Below are 15,574 nucleotides of genomic sequence, written 5' to 3'. Positions count from 1 at the left end.
ATAACTCAAGTAGGGCTGCCAAGTCTTATAAAAATGTCTGTTGTGTGGTGCACCATATTTAAAAAAGACACGGCCATTCCACTCGGTCAAATGCTTTCTTTGCATCTAAGGAAATCAGCAACTCCTGAATCAATTATTGCTGACAAACTTGGACCATATTCAGCAACCTTCTAATAATATTATAGAACATACAGCCCCTTATAAAGCCTGTCTGGTCCTCTTTAATAATATGGGGTAACACCCTTTCTAATCTCAGCACCAGGATCTTGGACAGAATCTTCAAATTTGAATTTAATAGAGAAATGGGCCTGTATGAGGCACAATCCTCAGGAACCTTCCCTTCTTAAGAATTAAGGAAATATTAGCTTCTCTCAAAGATGGTGGTAGGCATTCGTGCATACAGGAGTGATTGTACATCTCCAACATCGACCCTGACAGAGTCCCTATAAACTCCTTATAAAACTCACCCAGGAGACCATCAGGGCCAGTCGCTTTCTCACTCTGAAGTTGCCTAGCTGCCTCCTCTATTTCCTGAACGGTCAAGGGGGCATTAAGGAGAGAGGCCTGTTCCAAGGTTACCCCTGGGAGGTCAGGTTCTTAAAAAAGGTCTCCATTTTAGCCCTCCTGTCTTCGCAACCTTCAGACTGATACAATTCAGAGTAAAAGCTTCAAAAAACCTCATTAATCTTTTTAGCATCGTATGTAAGGACCCCGGCACTGTCTCTGATGGCAGTAATGGATTGGGGAGCACGCTTTTTCCTAGTCAGGTCGGCTAAATACTTCCCTGGCCTATCCCCATATTCGAACAGCCTTTGTCTTGCAAAAACAAGTTCTTTCTTTGCGTTTTCTGTCAGTATTGAATTCAAGGCAGCCCGGAGGGCCATGATCCGCTGTAGCTTAGTCACCGAAGGCCACGCAAAATGGGGGCTTTCAACCACGTCTCAAGTAGACTCTGCTGTTCCTCCTTCTGTCGTTTCTAGCTCGCCGAATAGGAAATAGCTAATCCCCTAGCAAAGGCCTTATCAGTCTCCCATAGCATAGATGGACTACTAGCTGTGCCTGAGTTGATAGTCAAGAATTCCTGAAAATCTTTCAAAATGTATTCCACAAATTTGGAGTCCTTAAGGAGAAAAGGGTGCAAACGCCAGTGCCGCAAACCTAGCTCTTCACTCTTGGCCTTAACCTCCAAGTGACTAGGGTAGGAATAGGTCCAGTCAAGGATAGTAGTGGGAAGTTGCGTGTGGAGGCTGAAGAGATTGGGGAGACACTGAATGAATACTTTTCGTCAGTATTCACTCAGGAACAGGACATTGTTGCCGATGTGAATATTGAGTCACAATTAATTAGAATGGACGGCTTTGAGGATGTAGGGAAGAGGTGTTGGAAATTCTGGAAAGGGTGAAAATAGATAAGTCCCCTGGGCCTGATGGCATTTATCCTAGGATTCTCTGGGAAGCAAGGGAGGAGATTGCAGAGCCATTGGCCTTGATTTTTATGTCCTCGTTGTCTACAGGAATAGTGCCAGTAGACTGGAGGATAGCAAATGTGGTTCCCTTGTTCAAGAAGGGGAGTAGGGATAACCCTAGTAACCATAGGCCGGTGAGTCTCAATTCTGTTGTGGGCAAAGTCTTAGAGAGAATTGTAAGGGATAGGATTTATGAACATCTGGATAGGAATAATGTGATCAAGGATAGTCAGCATGGTTTTGTGAAGGGCAGGTCGTGCCTCACAAACCTGATTGAATTCTTTGAGAAGGTTACTAAGGAGGTAGATGAGGGTAAAGTGGTAGATGTGGTGTATCTGGATTTTAGTAAGGCGTTTGATAAGGTTCCCCATGGTAGGCTACTGCAAAAAATACGGAGTTTGGCATTGAGGGTGAGTTGGAGGTTTGGATTAGGAATTGGCTGGCTGGAAGAAGACAGAGGGTAGTAGTTGATGGTAAAGGTTCATCTTGGACTGCAGTTACTAGCGGTATTCCACAAGGATCAGTTTTGGGATCACTGCTGTTTGTCATTTTTATAAATGACCTGGAGGAGGGGCTAGAAGGTTGGGTGAGCAAGTTTGCGGATGATACGAAAGTCGGTGGAGTTGTTGACAGTGAGGAAGGATGTGTCAGGTTACAGCGGGATATAGATAAGTTGCAGAGCTGGGCAGAAAGGTGGCAAATGGAGTTCAATGTAGGTAAGTGTGAGGTGATTCACTTTGGTAAGAGTAACAAAAAGACGGGGTACTGGGCTAATGGTCGGATACTTGGTAGTGTGGATGAGCAGAGGGATCTTGGTGTCCATGTACACAGATCTCTGAAAGTTGCCACCCAGGTAAATAGTGCGGTGAAGAAGGCATATGGCGTACTGGCTTTTATTGGTAGAGGAATTGAGTTCCGGAGTCCTGAGGTCATGTTGCAGTTGTATAAGACTCTGGTGCGGCCGCATCTGGAGTATTGTGTGCAGTTTTGGTCGCCATACTATAGGAAGGATGTGGAGGCTCTGGAACGGGTGCAGAGGAGGTTTACCAGGATGTTGCCTGGTATGGTAGGAAGATCGTATGAGGAAAGGCTGAGGCACTTGGGGCTGTTTTCATTGGAGAAAAGAAGGTTTAGGGGTGACTTGATACAGGTGTAGAAGATGATTAGGGGTTTAGATAGGGTCGACCATGAGAACCTTTTTCCACGTATGGAGTCAGCTATTACGAGGGGGCATAGCTTTAAATTAAGGGGTGGTAGGTATAGGACAGATGTTAGGGGTAGATTCTTTACTCAGCGAGTCGTGAGTTCATGGAATGCCCTGCCAGTAGCAGTGGTGGACTCTCCCTCTTTATGGGCATTTAAACGGGCATTGGATAGGCATATGGAGGATAGTGGGCTAGTGTAGGTTAGGTGGGCTTGGATCGGCGCAACATCGAGGGCCAAAGGGCCTGTACTGCGCTGTATTTTTCTATGTTCTATGTTCTAAATATACTGCCGCGTGATCAAAGATAGCTATATTCCCAATTTTACAACCCATAATCAAATCCAGAAGGGCTGAGGGAGCCAGAAAGTGGTCAATCTTCATGTGACATTTATGTGGGTTTGAAAAAAAGGTGAAGTCCCTACCGGTAGGGTGAAGACTTCTCCAAATATCCACCAGCCCCATCTCCTCGCATAAGTCAATCACCTGTTTGGCCTGTGAAGAAATAGTTGGAGACCCACTCCCCTACTTTTAGTAGTAAAGGATGAAAAGAATACCCGGTCATAACCCCCCTGTTGTAATTTCAGGTGTTCCTCATCATCAAGATGGGTTTCCTGCAACAAAGCGATATCAACCCTTTCCCTCTTAAAGCTAGGAAGCACATTTTCTTCCCTTAATGTTCCAGGTGCACCATTTAATAAGACACTTAGCCATATCCCCTTTCAGACATCCTTGAACCGCTCGGAGGGAGAACTCCCCTTACAAAGCACCAAGCATAAGTAAATACTCATAGAATCGAAAAACTATATATACAAAAACTACTCTATCATACCTATAAACAACTATTACTACCAAAAACTACAAAGAAAACCAACTGTAAAACCTTGAATGGAAGACTCTTCCCCCTGCCCATAGGGGGCACTCACCCTACGCATCCCCTCCTTCACAGTTCCTTCAAACTTGGAATGTGCCCCAGCCTTAGGCCAGAAAAAAAAACAAAGAGATGATCCTTAAATCAACAGAAAAAAGACAAAGTCAGGATGAGCACTCCACCCATCCCTGGCTTCATGTCACCCTGACTTGTGACTAAATGAGAAACAGAACAAACGAAAAAAAGGGGAAGAGACAACAAAGAACATCCACAAAATTTCCCATCAGAAAATCCAGTTATTAAAAAAAAGGAACAACTTATTCCAAGGTCTTTTCCCCCGTTTCCAAAAAGGAAATTATTAGGGAGAAAGAAAGGAATTAAAAAAAGGAAGAGAAAACATGGGGAAAGGTAGAAAAGAGAACAAACATTAAACCGTATTCTTCAGGCCAATCCGTCTATTTTAAAGTGTCCACAAAGTTTTTAGTTTTATCCGCTGAGTCAAATGTATAAACTGAGTCCTCGTGGCTGAAACGAAGCACTGTGGGGTATCTCATGGAGTACTGGATGCCCAGGTTCCTCAGCCTCTTTTTAACTTCATCGAAGGACTTCCTCTTTCGAATGAAAGCTACAGAGTAATCCTGGAAAAACATGATTTTTGACCCCTTGTACAGCAGTGCCTGCGGATCTTTTCCTAGGGATCTGGAAGCTTTTATGACTTTTTGCTTGTCCTTATATGAGTGGAAGTGCACTAGGACCGGGCGGGGATGCTGCACCGGCCCTGACCTGTGCACTGTAACCCGATAAGCCTTTTCAATCTGCAACCTGCTGGACTCCATGTGATGGCCCAAAAACTTCGGCAGCCAGTTTTCAAAGAAGCTGACTGGCTGCTCACCTTCCTCACCTTCAGGGAGCCCAACAATTCGGAGATTTATCCTCCAGGTCGTCGATATGGTTTTGCAAGGCCCGCACCTCTCGCTCCAGCACCTGGATCCGACTCGATGAGAGAACTCCATTGCAGCTTCCGAGGCCTTAGTTCAACTCCACCTCCTCCAGGCACTCCCCGAGGCCCTGGATCTCCTATTCATGCTTCTGCAGCATGGATGCGATAGGTTGGACCTGGGCCCGAATCTCCCCACGGATGTCCTCAATCGCAGCCCAACTTTCAAGGTAAGTCTCTCCGTCGCCACAGCCAATTCCTGTGAGTCTGTCAGTTCCCCTGGTGGGGGTCAGGAGAGGCTGCTGCTCCTGCAGTCTCTGGTATGGTAGGTGCTGCAGGGGAGTGTCCTCCCTGCTGCTGTTTGCTTGCTCCTTTTCCCTTTGGCATCCTTCCCACTCCAGAATATTAACAAATATGTGTTCTGTAAGGTTTTAAACTAATAATTCCACCATATAAATTGGCCAGGGATGGCAATAATCACCGGTATGCCTTGGCTGTTAGGCAGAGCTGTCCACAGCAGTTCTACAGAATCGCAGCCATCTTGCAGAGTCCGTGTCATTGGCTTTTAAGATTGTCAATATACTCAATTCAAACTGGATTGGAGTTTGATTTTTTGGGGGGTATAATTTAAACTGATTGGCCGAATTCGAATTTGCATTTTTATCTCATAGCAACTCAGCGAGTGCTGTTTGTTCTGAATCCAATGTTACTTTGTAAATTCTCCAGCACTCTTGTGTACTTTCCAAGTCCTTCACTCTCTTAAACGTACACCCACATCTTCATAACACTGAGCTCATGGCAGGTAGTAGGATGTGTTGAAGGACACTCGGATCAATTACAGAGTTCTGATTCAGAATGTTCCCCCCAATGTTGCTTGATGGCTTCTTTATCTTTGATAAGAGTCACCCCATCGTTGCTGCAGAAAGCTGTGGTGGCAGATTCCTTGTGGATATTTAAAGGGAATCAAGGGTCATGGGGAAAGGGCAGGGAAGTGAATGATCAGCTGTGATCCTATTAAATGGCAGAGTAGGCTCAAGCAGCCAAATGGCCTACTTTTCCTCCTGTTCCTATTTCTTATGATCTTATTTAAATGTATTAAGTTTAAGGTGAGAGGGGAAACATTTCAAGGAGATGTGGCAGGCATGTATTTTTGCACAGTCGGTGGTAGATGCTTGGAAGGCACTGCCACAGCAGACAGTAGAAGCAGAAACATTAGCAACATTTAAGAGGCATATAGACAGACACTTGAACAAGCAGGGAATAGAGAGATAGGGAACAAGTACAGGCAGATGGGATTAGTTTAGAATGGCATCAAGATCAGCACAAACATGATGGGCTGAATAGCCTATTCCTGTCCTGTACTATGTTCTACACTATGATGAAAGGATGTCACATTAGCGGGTTTTCAAATTTGCTGGAATTCTCCTGGAATCCATTAAGTTCCGGAATACTCAGACAAATACTTCCACAATCTTGACAGCCACTTCCTCTAAAACCTCAGGTGCAGGCCATTAGGCGATTTGTCTTCCTTCAGTTACATTAATTTATCAAATACTTTATCCCTAGTGATAGAGACTGTCAAGATCTAGTCTCCCATTCGCACCTTGCTTATCCGTGATCTTTGGGATGTTTATAGTGTCCTTTACCCTGAGGACTAAAGCGATATATTGTTTTTAATTATATGTCATCATTAATTCCCCAGTTGTCTCCTTAAAAGGTTCCACCCACCTTTTTACGTTTTCGTTTTATATACATGTAGAAAGTCTTACCATTTGCTTTATATATTTCTTGACAATTTGTTTTCATAATCAATTTATGACAATTGTAGCGCCTTGTTACACACTGCCATGAATTCCCAATGTTTCACCACACCAAGTAAAGGAATTTCTCCTTATTTCATCCCTTAATTTAATTTATTTCCCTACTTCCAGACTCACCACCAAGGATAAATATTTTATACCTGGATCTGACTAAAAAGAATGAGGAGTTGCAGACATTTAGTATTAATAAAAAGATTGTACTGGAGAAATTAATGGGACTGAAGTCTGGTAAATCCCCAGGACCTGAAGTCTGCATGCCACAGGTGGCTGTACAGATAATCAATGTATTGGTGATTATCTTCCTAATTTCTAAAGATTCTGGAATAATTCCTGTGGATTGGAAGATGGCAAATACCACCTCAATATTTAAGAAGGGAGCGAGAGAATTAATGGGGAACTGCAGCCCTGTTGGTCTGAGATGAGTAGATTGGAAAATGCCAGAATCTATTATAAAGGATGGGATAATTGGAACTTGGATGATAATTATCAGATTGGACAAAATCAGCAGGGATTTGTGAAAAGGCCATTTTTAATTAACTTGTTTGTGACTATTGAAAGTGTTACTGATAAAATTGAAAAAGGAGAACTGTTGGATGTAATGTATTTAGATTTTTAGAAGGCTTCAGGAGTGTTTAAACTAATTCAGCAGGGGGATGGGAACCTGAATTGTAGCTTCAATGTATAGGAGGTTGAGAGTAGTGAGGTAATGAATCAGGTTGCAAGGTCGCAGGAGTGTACTGGCAGGCAAGAAGGTGGTTTGAAGTGTGTCTACTGCAACACCAGGTGAATTCAGAATAAGGTGAGTGAATTTGCAGCATGGGTTGGTACCTGGTACTTTGATGTTGTGGCCATTTCGGAGACATGGATAGAGAAGGGGCAGGAATGATTGCTGCAGGTTCCGGGGTTTCGATGTTTCAATAAGATCGGGGAAGGTGGTAAAAGAGGGAAAGTGTGGCATTGTTAGTCAAGGATGGTGGCAGAAAGGACATTTGAGGATTTGTCTACTGAGGTAGTTTGGGCTGAGGTTCGGAGAGGTCACCCTGTTGGAGTTCTCTATCAGACTCCAAATATTTCCAGCGATGTAGAAAAAAGGATTGCAAAGATGATTCTGCATAGGAGCGAAAGTAACAGGGTAGTTATTAAGGGGGACTTTAACTTTCCAAATATTGACTGGAAATACTATTGTTTGAGTACTTTAGATGGGTCAGTTATTGTCCAATGTGTGCAGAAGGGTTTCCTGACACAGTATGTAGACAGGCCAACAAGGGGCGAGGTCACATTAGATTTGGTACTGGGTAATGAACCCGGCCAGATGTTAGATTTGAAGGTAAGTGAGCACTTTGGTGATAGTGACCACAATTTGGTTACGTTTACTTTCTTATTGGAAAGGGATAAATATACCGCAGGGCAAGAGTTACAGCTATGGGAAAGGCATTGCGATTAGGTAAAATTTAGGATGCATAGGGTGGGGAAGGAAACTGCAGGGGATAGATAGAATTGAAATGTGGAACTTGTCCAAGAAATAGCTACTGCGTGTCCTTGATAAGTATATATCTGTCAGGCAGGGAGAAAGTGGCTGAGCAAGGGAACCGTGGTTTACTAAAGAAATTGAATGTCTTGTCAAGAGGGAGAAGAAAGCTTATGTTAAGATAAAACGTGAAGGCTCAGTTAGGGTGCTTGAGGGTTACAAGTTAGCCAGAAAGAACCTAAACAGAGAGCTAAGAAGAGCCAGGAGGGGACATGAGAAGTCTTTGGCAGGTAGGATCAAGGAAAACCCTAAAACTTTCTGGAGGTATGTCAGGAGTAAAAGAAGAAGTAGAGGAAGATTAGGACCAGTCAAGGACAGTAGTGGGAAGTTGTGCATGAAGTCCAAAGAGATAGGAATGGCACTAAATGAATATTTTCCATTAGTATTCACACTAGAAAAAAACAATGTTGTTGAGGAGAATACTGAGATACAGGCTATTAGACTAGACAGGATTAAGGTTCATAAGTAGGACGTGTTAGCAATTCTGGAAACTGTGTAAATAGATAAGTCCCCTGGGCCAGATGGGATTTATCCCAGGATTCTCTGGAAGGATAGGGAGGAGATTGCACAGCTTTTAGCTTTGATCTTTATGTCATCATTGTCTACAGGAATAGTGCCAGAAGACTGGAGGATAGCAAATGTTGTCCCTTTGTTCTAGAAGGGGAGTAGAGACAACCCTGGTGATTATAGACCAGTGAGCCTTATTTCTGTTGTGAGTAAAGTGTTGAAAAAGTTTAGAAGATAGAATTTATAATCATCTAGAAAGGAACAATTTGATTAGGGATAGTTAACACAGTTTTGTGAAGGGTAGGTCATGCCTCACAAACCTTATTGAGTTCTTTGAGAAGGTTGACCAAACAGGTCGATGAGGTTAAAGCAGTTTATGTGGTGTATATGGATTTCAGTAAGGCGCTTGATAAGGTTCCCCATGGTAGGCTATTGCAGAGAATATGGAGGCATGGGATTGAGGGTGATTTAGCGATTTGGAACAGAAATTGGCCAGCTGAAAGAGGACAGAGGGTGGTGGTTGATGGGAAATGTTCATCCTGGAGTTCACTTAAAAGTGGTGTACTGCAAGGATCTGTTTTGGGGCCACTGCTGTTTGTCATTTTTATAAATGACCTGGATGAGGGTGTCAAAGAATGTATTGGTAAATTTGCCAGTGACACTAAAGTCACTGGAGTTGTGGACAGTGCAGAAGGATGTTGTTGGTCACAGAGGGACATAGATCAGCTGCAGAGCTGGGCTGAGAGGTGGCAAATGGAGTTTCATGTGGGAAAGTGTGAGGTGATTTACTTTGGAAGGAGTAACAGGAATACTGAGTACTGTGCTAATGGCAAGATTCTTGGTAGTGTAGATGAGCAGAGAGATCTCGATGTCCATGTGCGTAGATCCCTGAAAGTTGCCAGGGATGGGGTTGCTAAGAAGGCATATGGTGTGTTAGCTTTTATTGGTAGAGAGATTGAGTTTTGGAGCCCTAAGGTCATTTTGCAACTGTACAAATCTCTGGTGCGGCAGCACTTGTAGTACTGCGTATAGTTCTGGTCACCACATTATAGGAAGGACGTGGAAGCACTCGAAAGGGTTCAGAGGCGATTCACTAGGATGTTGCCTGGTATACAGGGAAGGTCTTATGAGGAAAGGCTGAGGGACTTGAGGATGTTTTTGTTAGATGGTTAAGCGGTAACTTAATAAAGCCATGCAAGATGATCAGAGGATTACATAGGGTGGACAGTAAGAGTCTTTTTCCTTGGATAGTGATGGCTAGCACAAGGGGACATAGCTTTAAATTGAGGGGTGATAGATGTTGGACAGATGTCAGAGGTCGGTTCTTTACTCAGAATGTAGTAAGGGTGTGGAATGCCCTGCCTGCAACTGTAGTGGACTTGCCAACATTAAGGGCATTTAAATGGTCATTGGATAAACATGTGGATGGTAATGGAATCGTGTAGGATGGATGGGCTTCAGATTGGTTCCACAGGTCACCGCAACATCGAGGGCCGAAGGGCCTGTACTGTGCTGTAATGTTCTGTGTTCTATGTTTTTGATGAATACCCCCATTGGAGGCTGAATAGAAAATTTAAAGCACATTAAAGGGATAGGAAATGATGTACTGTCATACATTAAGGATGTACAAATGGCCAGAAAACAAAAATTTGGAATAAATAGGTCATTCCTGCATCACCAGACTAATGGGGTACCACAAAGATCAGTACCTGTTCACAACATGCATCATTGATTTGCAGTTGGGGATCTGTTGTAATATTTCCAAATGTGCAGATGATACAAAGCTAAGCAATAATGTATGTTGTGGGAAAACCTAAAACATTTTCAGAAAGATTTAGATAGGCTTAGTGATTGGGCAAGGATGTGGCAGATGGGATATAATATTTAAAAATATGAGGTTATCCACTTTCATAGCCAGGATAGAGATGCAAAGTTCAGTACAAATTTTCCTCCAAAATATACCCATTAATTAATATTCTTTATTGGCTATCCCTCAGCCAATTTTGGATCCACATTCCTATAATCCCTTTTATTCCATGACCTCTAGCTTTCTCACAAGTCTGTTGTATGGAACTGTCTCAAACACTTCTTGGGAGGCATGTACACCCCATCAATGACTTTCCATTCTTCAGTACTTCTTTTTACCTCTTCAAAAAATCCAACAAGTCAGTTGGACACGATTGCCGTCTTCCAAATCAATCAACATTTTTCTGGGTGTTGATTAATATTATCCCAAGTAATTGTTTCTGGAAGTTTCCCCACCACTGAGTTAAACGGACTGGCGTTTGGTTCCTGGGCCAATCTTTAAAACATATTTTTACACAGGCACATAATGTTTGCCATCTCCAGTCTCTCAACAGCAACTCTGATCAAGGGAAAACTGAAAGATAATTACCAGTGCCCTTGCAATTTCCATGCTTACTTCCTTGAATATCCCTGGATGCATCTCATCTACTCCTGATGCTTCACCAAATTTAAGTACCAGCAGTTTACGTAATACATCCAGCTTAAGAATTTCAAACCCTTCTAGAGAATGAGATTTCTCCTCTGCCACCATGGTCTGGTCAAAAATTTGTCAAAGATGGCAAAGTAACACACTAATCCTTTCAGCTTTGTCCACAGAGAAAGCTTTCACATTGTTCACCGTATTAAAATCATAAGAAATAGGAACAGGAGTAGGCCGTTTGGCTCCTCAGGCCTGCTCGGCCATTAAATAGCATCATGGCTGATTCGACACTCGTGACGAAAGGTGTTGAGATGAAACAGGAAATTATAGACCAGTGAGTCGCATGTCAGTGGTTGGGAAACTACTTGAGAAAATTCTGAAGGAGCCAATTAATACCCAGATGGGTCAATTAGGGATAGTCAGCATGGCTTTGTCAGAGGGAGGTCATGCCGCACAAATTTGTGAGAATTTTTTGAAAATGTGATCAAGTGTGTGGATGAGGGAAGTTGAGTTGATGTAGTTTATATGGATTTTAGCAAAACTTTTGGCAAGGATGCCCATGGGAGACTGATTGAGAAGGTTAAAGAACATAGAACTGAGGGAAACTTGGCAAGATGGATCAGAAACTGGCTTAATAATAGGACACAAGGGGTAGTGGTAGGAGACTATTTGAGTGACTGGAAGCGGGTGTCCAGCAGCGCGCCGTAAGGATCAGGACTCGAACCCTCATTGTTAGTTATACACATACTGTGGCAAATGGTATTTAACCCTGATAAGTGTGATGTGGTGCATTTTGGAAGAAGAAACATGTTGAGGGAGTAGTAAATGAATAACAGGACACTGGGTAATGCTTATAGGAACATAAGGATCTTGAGGTAATTATTCACAGATCCCTGAAGTCGGCAGAGCGTGTGAATGAGGTAGTTAAGAAAGAATATGGGACACGTGCTTTCATCAGTCATGGCATAGAGTATAAGAGCAAGGAGGTAATGTTGGAGTTTTACAGAATATTGCTCAGACCGCAGCTGGAGTATTGTGTTCAGGTCTGGTCACCTCATTCCAGGAAGAACTTGATAACCCTAGATGGGATACAGAGGAGGTTCATGAGAATGTTGCCTGGGATGGAGAAATTGAGCTATCGGGAGAGACTAAATAGGCTTGGATTATTTTCTTCAGAGCAGGGAAAACTGAGGGGACAACATGATTGTGATGTATAAGATTATGAGGGATATGGACAGGGTGAACAGAAAGAGCAACTGTTCCCCTTGGCCGAGGGGTCAATCATGAGAGGGCATAGTTTTAGGGTAAGGGACAAGAGATTCAAAGGCAATTTTGGACTAAACATTTTCACACAGCAGGTGGTGGGAATCTGAAATGCACTACCTGGGAAAGTAGTGGACGCCAGAAACCCTAAAAACCTTTTAAAATATTTGGATGAGCACTTGAAATATCATAACATTCAACGATATAGGACAACATAAAACGTAGAACACAGGACAAGTGCAGGAAATTGGGATTAGCATCGCTTTTGTAGTAGTTATGTTGGTGCAGACTCGATGGGCTGAAGAGCTTTTCCTGTACTGTACAACTCTATAAATCTAGGGAAGGGGGCCAAGTTTTCTCAGTTGTGATTCCCAGATGACGTCTCACCAGCACCTTGTATAGTTGCAGTAAGTCTTTCTCATTCTTATACTCCAACCCCCTTGATATAAGGGCCACTATTAAATTAGCCTTCCTGATTACCTGCTGCATCTATGTGCTAGCTCTCTGTGTTTCATGCTCAAGTACTTTGCTTTGCAGCTTTCTGCAGTTTTTCTCCATTTAAATAATATTCTGTTCATTTGTTCTCCCTTCCAAAATGAACAACTTTGCATTTTCCCACATTATACTCCATTGCCAACTTTTTGCCCACTTACTTAACCTGTCGTCTATAAACTATTTGTATCTCTCTTAAAATCTACCTTTCCACCAATTTAAGTAGTGTCTCAAATTTAGCCACACTCCATTCACTGAGCTCAGTGGCTCAGTGGTTGGCACTGCTGCCTCATAGCACCAAGGACCCAAGTTTGATTCCAGCCTCGAGCAACTGTCAGTGTGGAGTTTGTACATTCTCCCTGTAGCTGCATAGGTTTGCTCTGGTTTCCTCCCACAGTCCAAAGGTGTGCAGGTTAGAATCCATTGAATTCCTACAGTGTAGAAACAGGCCCTTCGGCCCAACAAATCCACACTGACCCTCTGAAGAGTATGCCAGTCAAACTTATTCCCCTACCCTATTACTCTATATTTATCCCTGATTAATGCACCTAACCTATGCATCCCTGAACAGTATCGGCAATTTAGCATGGCCAATTCACCTAACGTGCGCATCTTGGACTGTGGGAGGAAACTGGAGCACCCGGAGGAAACCCACGCAGATACAGGGAGAACATGCAAAGTCAACACAGTTGCCTGAGGCTGGAGTCAAATGCAGGTCCCTGGCACTGTGAGGCAGGAGTGCGAAGCACTAAGCCACTGTGCTGCCCCCTAGGTGAATTGGCCATGCTAAATACCCATAGTGTTCCGGGATGTATAGGTTAAGGGCATTAGTCGGGGAAATATAGAGTAGTAGGGTAAGAAAGTAGGTCTGGGTAGGGTACTCTTCGGAGGGTCGGTGTGGACTTGTTAGGCCAAATGGCCTGTTTCCACACTGTAGGGATTCTATGATTCTTAGTCATTAATATCTTTTGTAAACACTTAAATGTAACATTACTGGCTATGGATTACCAACTGAAAAGGTACTGCTAATCCCGGCTCACTGTTTCCTGCTTATTAGCCAATTCTCTGTCGTGCCAATATACTGCCTGCAAAACCATGGGCCCTTATCTTATGATTTAACTTTTTGCGAGGTACCTTGTTGAATGCCTTCTGGAAGTCCAACTGCAACACATCTACTGGCTCCCCTCTATCCACTTTGGTTCAGACTTCCTCGAAAATCCCAAATAAATTAGTTAGACACGATTCCTTTTCATGAGGCCATGCTGACGCTGCTTGACTAGATTATGGTTTTCCAAGTGTGCTGCTGTGACTTTCTTAATAATTGATTCCAATACTTTTCTTACAGTGGATGTTGGGCTAATTGACCAATAGTTTTTGCCTCACTCATTCCCTTTTTTAAAGACACTTCACAGCAAAATATGTTTTTGTAATGCTGTACTTCCTATAGACAAAAAACTAGTTCTTACACACTGAGTTAAACACTTACAGCTTATTATAAACTAAATGTTACGTACCTATAGCCAATATCAGGATCTCCAAAAGTTCTTTTGCTGCAGAATTTACACACTTAACAACTCAGCTTCTTCAATGTTTCCCCTCATTTCACATTAAATATATTTTATCTTTTAAATTACTTAATTCCATATGTTCTTGATAATGCTTTCACACCCATTACTGAAATGTTCCTGAAGCTCTAAATGTTTATCTTTAACTGCTGTTATATCATCACAGACTGGTGTTAGTTACAGATAACATGAACTCTAAATGTCAGTAATGTGTTCATTATTAATTCAAAAAGCACATAGCTTCTGAGCAACTCTAAATAAAGGCGATTCTAACTCAGCCAAAAGACACTATGGCTGTCTGGTTCCCCTCAGAACAACAGTAACACATCAAATTCTCAGTCTGCAACTCAACACATGTTTCCCCACCACAACCTCTGTGGAGAAATAACAATATGGTGCTAATGTTGCTGAGTCAATGAAAGGAAGATTGGTTTGCAAGATGAATTGGGCTGCGTTCACAACTCTGTAATATTTTGTCGTCTTGGGCAAAGCAGTTGCCATACCATGCTGTGATGCATCCGGATAGGATGCTTTCTATGGTGCATCTGTAAAAATTGGCAAGAGTCATTGTGGACACGCCGAATTTAGATTTACATTTTATTGTCACATGTACTCATGTAAAAGTGGACAATGCCACTACACGTGGTACAAAATACCCAGGTACAAAATCTTAGTTACAGGAAGAGAGAAATAAAGAAATAAGTTGAAAGGTTCAGCACTCCAGTCTTCTTACCATAAAGTAAGGGGTTCTTACCATAAAGCAGTGCTCAGTGGTTAGCACTGCTGCCTCACAGTACCAGGGACCCGGGTTCGATTCCAGCCTCGGGCAACTGTCTGTGTGGAGTTTGCACATTCTCCCCTTGTGTGCGTGGGCTTCCTCCCACAATCCAAAGATGTGCAGGTCAGGTGAATTGGCCGTGCTAAATTAACTATCGTGTGAGATGCATTAGTCAGGGGTAAATATGGGGTAGGTGAATGGGCCTGGTTGGTTGCTCTTTGGAGGGATGATGTGGAGAAAGTGAGGACTGCAGATGCTGGAGGTCAGAGCTGAAAAATGTGTTGCTGGAAAAGCGCAGCAGGTCAGGCAGCATCCAAGGAGCAGGGGAATCGATGTTTTGGGCATAAGCCCTTCTTCAGGAATCAGAAGGGCTTATGCCCGAAACATCGATTCTCCTGCTCCTTGGAAGCTGCCTGACCTGCTGTGCTTTTCCAGCAACACATTTTTCAGCTCAGGAGGAATGATGTGGACTTGTTGGGTTGAAGGGCTTGCTTCCGTACAGTAGGGAATCTAATCTAAAAGTAGAACAATAAGGAAATAAAGTTAAAATGTCAAACATAGTCGTCCTATTCTCAAGCCATGGACTTGCAGATGCTCCAAACTGGGCTTCTCTGTTGAGAGAGCCCCTGGTCAGAGGTGGCATAATATGGCTGAAGTTCACAGTATTAACTTGCCTGATTGAGTCTTAAAGTGAGGTCATA

General features: G+C 43.0%; 1 protein-coding gene across 1 annotated transcript in view; it reads right to left on the bottom strand.

Annotated features, from left to right (window-relative positions):
* LOC122551854 (C-X-C chemokine receptor type 2-like) overlaps nt 1-14,158 on the bottom strand; it is a 39,809-nt gene extending 25,651 nt beyond the window's left edge. Inside the window, exon 1 of the mRNA XM_043694383.2 lies at nt 14,045-14,158. The gene's annotated coding sequence lies outside the window, so the exon portion shown is untranslated. The remainder of the gene's footprint in view (nt 1-14,044) is intronic.
* Between the last annotated feature and the right edge of the window lie 1,416 nt (nt 14,159-15,574).

The sequence above is a fragment of the Chiloscyllium plagiosum genome, unplaced genomic scaffold, assembly GCF_037043375.1.
Source record: "Chiloscyllium plagiosum isolate Xiang-an unplaced genomic scaffold, Cpla_swu_hap1 HiC_scaffold_7, whole genome shotgun sequence".
Taxonomy (NCBI): Eukaryota; Metazoa; Chordata; class Chondrichthyes; order Orectolobiformes; family Hemiscylliidae; genus Chiloscyllium; species Chiloscyllium plagiosum.
Note: the sequence above shows the minus strand (reverse complement) of the source record. Positions and strands in the feature narration are given on the sequence as shown.